At 37.3% G+C, this 7,152-nt stretch overlaps 1 long non-coding RNA gene across 1 annotated transcript; it reads left to right on the top strand.

Annotated features, from left to right (window-relative positions):
• The first annotated feature begins 1,446 nt into the window (after window positions 1-1,446).
• On the top strand, window positions 1,447-2,372 carry LOC306997546. The gene is made up of 3 exons (XR_013797378.1): window positions 1,447-1,497; window positions 1,569-1,674; window positions 2,268-2,372. It is a non-coding gene; the product is annotated as an uncharacterized lncRNA (long non-coding RNA).
• The last annotated feature ends 4,780 nt before the right edge of the window (window positions 2,373-7,152 follow it).

The raw sequence follows: 7,152 nt of genomic DNA, 5'->3' as shown, positions 1-7,152 counted from the left end.
GCTACTAATAATAGTGTCGTTTTGCACAGCATTCTTTAATATTTATAACCATGCAAAACTATTTTTTTTGTAATGAAGCATGCAGATCATTATTTACCCATGTTATTTACATGTACCAATTTTGTATTAAATTTTTATTTACATGTACTATTTTAAACGTATGCGCGATCAGGTGACATCATCATCCCTCGCACAGCAGTGGGAGGGGTCTCACTGTAGCCTAGTGGTGATCACAAGTTTTTGCAGTTTGGACAACAACAAAAAAACAATGGATACGAAATTGGCAAGACATACGAAATTGGGATCATCTAAGAAAAAAATGGGTAAATTGGGCTTTTATTTTCTATTATTTTATGTAACGTTAGCAGACGCTCTGAAAGGGAAGTTAACACCACGCGTGAGACAAACGTTACATAACCCACATAACGTTACAGCTGCTAGCGCAACTTACTGGCATATAAATCCTCCTACCATCAAATCGCCTAAGTGATAGCAGATGTGCTCATTAATACCATACAAACAGTACAGTTCTTTTAAAATTGTTCCAATCCAATGGCCATTTGCAGATAATGTTGTCATTCATTGGGTTTTAAACGCGGTTTCAAAGTAACTGGGTAATAGCCTAGCCAATAGCATTTAGCTAAGCTCGAACAATGCACGGCAAATTTCAAATCTTGCATAATGAATGATGTATTTCCGTAGCCTATACTGATTGGACGACGTTCATTGAATGGACGATAAAGGTGTAACGTTACACACGCCATAGACTGGTACACCGGTAAGAGATTCAGTTGCACAAAAGTTTGACAACATTTCAACGTTGGAGTTCGATCACAAAGGTAAGGTTTTAATACTTGATATGCTGTTGGACTCGGACTCTTGTTATTTTAAAACATTCACAATGTCAAATTGTAACAGTGATTAGTAGGCTATAACTTTAATTTAGATCCAGTTATTTTAAGAAACTGAACTAATTACACATGAATTCTAAATTGACCATTTACTTTATTAGCGTAAAGTGTCCAAAATTGAAGAGATACTTAAATGTCATGCTTCCTTTTCAAAACAAGTTTGCTTGTCTACCTTTACTGCATTTAAATTGACATCAACAGCAATTCAAATGTGTGGATTTAGGATTTTATTGTAGTGTAGATTTATTTAAACATAATACACCTAAATCCCACATTCAGGTAGTGTTTTGTGGGGTGTAACATAACAGTATTTATGAAAATAAAATGGTTGAAATTGTAAATGTGAAAAATGCAACAAATTGCTCTTTTCTTTTTTTTTTAAGATTTCTTTTTTTGAAAATGTTCCATATTTTGGAATTCACCGAATCATCTGAAGTAGAAGTTGTGCCATCTTCATGGGTGCAGAATGGTACCTGTGCTTGGCCGACTTACAAATCTGTGTCTAAGATCCAGAAGGCTGTAACACAGCAAGAATCTCCAAATCATACTTGGTCTGCCTTCAGGGTGCGAATTATTCACACAACAGGTAGTATAATATATTATGAAAACACTATTTCATTTCATTTTTGGGGATGTCAACAATGTAATATTTTATAGACCCCTATCAGGAAGCTCGGCTCAAACTTCCACAGGCAACTCTGATGTCTGACTTGCAGACAGATGATGATGATGATCGTCCAGCATACACAAAAAGAAAGAACAGGTTTGTTTGTATTTTTTACCACAGTTGTTTTTCATATTACTGGTGTAGGGCAGTTCCAACGTTATGGACGTGACATTTGCGATCAAAAATTTAAAGGGATACCCCACTTTAAAATGAAAATTCTGTCATCATATACTCACCCTCCTGTTGTTTCAAACCTGTTTCTGACATTCTTCTAAATATCTTCCTTTCTGTTCACAAGAAGAAAGAAATTCATACAGGTTTGAAACAACATGAGGGTGAGTATATGATGACAGAATTTTCATTTTAAAGTGGAGTATCCCTTTAAATATAAATTCTCAGTAAATGCATTTAATACCTGCCACTCCGTGAATTATACAGACCTAACTGGACAACTTAAAAAGAGTATGGTTTTTTTCAATGGTAAAGATGACCTTTGCATGGATTTGCCGTGTGGTTAACCCCAAAATGAATGTCTGCAACAACTTCATGAGGGAATAGATTATAGAACTTTCATTTTGGGTGAACTATGTCTTGTGTATGTAAATTATACATTTATTGCATTCATCCATTATAATCTGCATGTTTTGTTATGGCACTATTTTAATTTTTTTCCACATTTATCTGTTCAGGGGGAATAAAAGAAACCACTCAGGTGAGAGTGATGAAGATCATTTCTTTGCCAGCAAGAGACTGGAAAAAACAGGCAGAATTCAGGATCATTCAGAAGTTGTTGCAGCGCCACAAATACCGTCGTCACCACCACTGACTAAGGTTGATGCCCTGAGAACTCCATCCAGACAGGCATATGGCATTACAAGTCCCAACACCTCTAGGAATAATTTAAGTCCATGTACCAGTGCAGTTGGAGATGGAGACAGCACATGTTGCAGTTCTTCGTGTGTTTGTAAGTATACACAACTTACTCTTTACTTTTTAGTTGAATTAGGCCTTTAAAAATATTAACTAAACAATTTTAACAAAACTAAAAAGATTTCTGGTAAACTTAAACCCAGTGTCAAGTTGTTTTATTTTAATTGTTTTTATTTGGATGGTTGTCCAGTGGGTAAATATTATATAAATATAAATATTTACTGACTCTTTATCCTACCAAACACTATATGAAATAAGCAAGCTTCAAGTTCATTTATGCTCTATTATTTTTGTATTTTGCAGCCCTGCTGACTGAAGTTTTTAAAGCACAAGAGGTCATCAAGCATCAGCTTGTCATGGTTCTTAAAAATCAGCAAAAACAGAACAGTGCTCAGTCGCAGAGTGATGAATGTCCAGACATCAGTTCATTCAACCTTCCTTTGTCAGATTTATCTGATCTGGAAAGGCTTGAAAATCAAATAAAGGATCAGCCAGAACAAATCAAGAAGTTGGTAAGTTCAAGCACTTGCATTTTTCACTCAATTTGCCTTGTGTATTATATATTTTTTGTATACTCAGTTATTTGTTTTTGTTTTAAATAGGTAACCTATTTTGGAATTATTGGTGGGTTTTCCACTAAAAAGCTGTGTGGCGTATCCTGGGAAAGCTTTTGTTGAACTCCTTGGCTAAAAAAATTAACTGGAGTGGTGCAAACCAAAAACTGGCATTTTGTGGATTGGCCCTCAGGACTGTTGTAGTCAGTAAGTTATACTCCAGCACATTGAGGCTGCTATACTGTCTGTCGTGTAAGACAACTTTCACATGAATATGTATTTTATTTTTATAAGGATTTAAGTAACATTTTCTGATCTGTAGTTAGAGGGGAAAAAGTCCATCTTATGTAGGTTGCACTTGTTTGGTAACAATCATGTTATTTATTTTTATCAACACTGTTGCACGACAAAGTATAACTATCTATTTTTGACTTGTTTTCTATATACAGATGCAGTAAGGACAAATGCCCATACCAAGATGTCCACTGATAAAGGTGGAAAAATATATAACAAGATGGCTACAACTTGCTCCTGACAGGGATGGAGGAAGGAAAGAGCTTAATCTAACAACTGAGCAGGCTTCAAGAAGGCTTTTAAGAGGTTTCCTCAAACTTGTGCGCTTTACACAGGCACTTTTTTTATATTAAAGTTTATTTAAAATCTAGTGTTCTAGGATATTTCTTAACTTGTGCAATGTTGTTACTTATGTTCAAATTTATTTAAGTCTTTTAATTTTTTCTTTTTAATTTTGCAATTTTTTTTTGATGCAAGTATATTTCTTTATACTAGTGTAATTCCCTAAATGACTTGTGTGTTTTTAAGTTGTTTCTTGAGACATGTGCAATTTTATAAATAAATATTTTCTTCATATTTTCTGGCCTTGGTTTATATAATTTGCAACAATTATGAGATAAATATTAAAATGTTTTAATTTTGTTTGCATTTTATTCAAAAGTTAGTAGGCTAGACATATGGATTGACTTTAGCATTTTCTTTCATTTCAACACAAAAGTAATTACATGGGTTATTCAAGAAACATCAACAGCCTAAAGGTAGTCATAATAACATGGCACGATTGATTCGCGCCAGCTCCGGCGTGCAGTGCGCATTAGTGAAGGCCCGATTCCGGTTTTATTGCGGCAGGGTCGGCAAGTTAACGGCTGCCGTATCTGGGCCGATTGATTCGGACCGGAATCGGCCAGTGAGTAAACAGGCATCCGGCACGAGTGCGGCAGACGGAAGCGGGCCGACGGTTAAGTCTCCGGCAGGTGAGAATCTAACCGGATCTGGCCCGAGTGTATTTTGCTATCTGGGATGGGGCTGTTGGTGGCCAATTAGCGCGAAAAAAGGTCAGAAGGACACGGAACTCTAGAACTCGTCCCAGGGGCCCGTGACGGGACGCGTGTGTCAGTTTCGGGCCGATTGGCCATTTCTTTCAAACCGTTTTGCTAAAACACATACTTAGAACTGATCTAGAACCACGAAATCCAGGATCTAGAACCGGGGGCCCCTGGGCTACCGCCGTGTCGAATTTGGGGTCGCTACGACCTTTCGAACCCTTTTGGCCCCTGTTTATTTGACGTCCCACGTGCAACTTATTCCAAGTTGGTGGACAATTAGCACGAAAAAAGGTCAGAGGGACACGGAACTCTAGAACCCGTCCCAGGGGCCTGTGGCGGGACGCGTACGTCAGTTTCGGGCCGATCGGACCTTACTGTCCACCCTTCACGGAGCACATGGTCAAATTAATAGTGGCCCTCTTGCACTCATAGAAAGACATACAAAAGTGGGGGATTGCAAAATGCCACTTTCCATACTTTCCTTGAACAATTCATAGCTCTGATGGATTGGCAGCCTCAAGGCAGAACAGAACTGAATTAAAAGGACAAAACTCAGCAATAGCCACACACTTAAAAAAAACAGTAGTAAAAATGTATATTAAATGTATCCTAACATGTCCATAATATAACACTCAAACATAAACATATTTAAAACAATGTCTACATTACTCCAAAAGTGGGGGATTGTCAAATGCCACTTTCCATACTTTCCCTGAACAATTCACAGCTCTGATGGATTGGCAGCCTCAAGACAATGCAGCAGGTATTTGCTTCAGGGAAAATTCTGATGATCTCATTCTCTTGAGAGTGTAGGAACTCTAGTTTTGGTTCCACTGGGAACCCTAACCTTGGAATAGCAGTGGACCCTGACACAAATCCAAGAATCTTCTCCAAGGTGAGTGGGTATGAAGTTCCCTATAGTAAAAATGAATAGGAAAAAGTAAATTACCATTTTGCAGATATAGCAAATGGCCATGAATCAGTTGTCAAAGTTTACTGGCCCATATATATATATATATATATATATATATATATATATATATATATATAAATATATAAAACTTAACCTTGTGTGTGGAATTTGTTTTTAAAATGTTCATGGTCCTCTTTTAAATATTAGGAAGGTAGACAGTTCACATCGTATAACGATATATATATATATATATAATGATGATGATGACGACGACATTAACATCTTTGGGTAAAATAAATAACAATATACTAGGGTAAAACAGATTTAGACAGAACAGATTATGATAGACAGGCAGATGATAGATGAGAAAGACAGATGACAGATAAGAAAGATAGATGACAGAGAGGTGACATAAGAAATAAATATATGGCAGATAAGATAGATGACAGATGAGAAAGACAGATAAATATATGAAAGCTAGCTAAGTGATATATATAAGCTGAGATACTTCAGGCCCTCTTTAAATCTAGATTTAAAAAGAAATGATGCACCCAATATGACACATTGTCAAACTAATACTGTTCATTTCTCAGGTGAAAATATCTTTACATTCTTATACTCACTGATCCAAGGAATCCCTCAGCCTATTATCTAGGAAAAACTTTGTGGCCGATTACACCAAGTCGTCTCTCTCCTCTAAGGTTTGGATGTGCCTTAGAGACCCCAGCATCGCCAATTGGTCAGAAGCCTCCATTATAGCACACTGGGCATCATCTACATTATGTGCTGACTGGATCTAAATTGAGAAGGAATTTAAAACAAGATTAGCATTCAATTTAAAAAAGAAACAAAATATTGTTAAATAGATTTTTTAAGGGGATAGTTCACCCAAAAATGGAAATTATCCCATGATTTATATTAAATAGTATATTTATAACTTTATAAACTAGCTTCCGACAAAATGGCCATACACATATTACGTAAGACGAGTTACGGTAGAAGAGTGCACTTTCGGAAGAACAGGTGCACAGGTTCTCTCCTCAAAATTCAATTTCAGATTTTGTTTTGACAAGTTTTCACCTCTGAGCTGTACGTGTAAAATATAGCGTAACTTACACATTCTCAAATTCACCTCTACATGCTCTCGAGTTTTGCTACTCTTTTACCTTCATAAAAGTCGGTCCTGGAGAGTCACTAGCGGCCCTCTGTTCCTTACCTACCTGTCTACGAGACTTTGTTCCCCATGCCCTTGTGGCGATGTTTCCAGCAAACTATCAAGCTGGGCATATATGCGATCCCTAATCGTAGTTAGACGTCTTCTGAAATTATTTGATTCTGCAGACATTTTTCTGGTCTCAGATAACAGGAGGTACGAGTCATACTACATCCGGTGCTGTGCCGGGTCTTAAAGTATGTTTGCGCTCTTTCAAACTGGATTGTCCTCTCCGACTTACTGTAAAGTCCTCAAACTCAGTAGAGGAGGGGCCATGTAGATGAGCTCATAAATCTGCATTTTGAGTGGAGTGTTGCGTAAGATTAACATCTATTGGCAAGTGGCGTTATTTTAACGCGTGGCGGCGTGTCGTTAACTTATCGCCTGGCTGTATTATGAAGACAGCGTTTTAATATTGATATGGCGGTAAAAAGCACCCAAATTCTGACCCATTTGCCATACTTCTGGGACACTTCTGAAACGTGCCACATCATGGCTGGTGTAAACACAAGCATTGACTAGAGTGGCCGCGATCATCTCCGGTAGCAGCACCGTGTGCAGTGTAAATAAGGGGTGAGTGTTCTGTTAATTGACTTAAAATGTGTTGGAGAAGTTCATATTTGA

This window comes from Phoxinus phoxinus (assembly GCF_949152265.1).
Source record: "Phoxinus phoxinus genome assembly, chromosome: 4".
NCBI classification, from domain to species: Eukaryota; Metazoa; Chordata; class Actinopteri; order Cypriniformes; family Leuciscidae; genus Phoxinus; species Phoxinus phoxinus.
The sequence above is the reverse complement of the archived record's forward strand: the minus strand, read 5'-3'. Positions and strand labels throughout refer to the sequence as shown.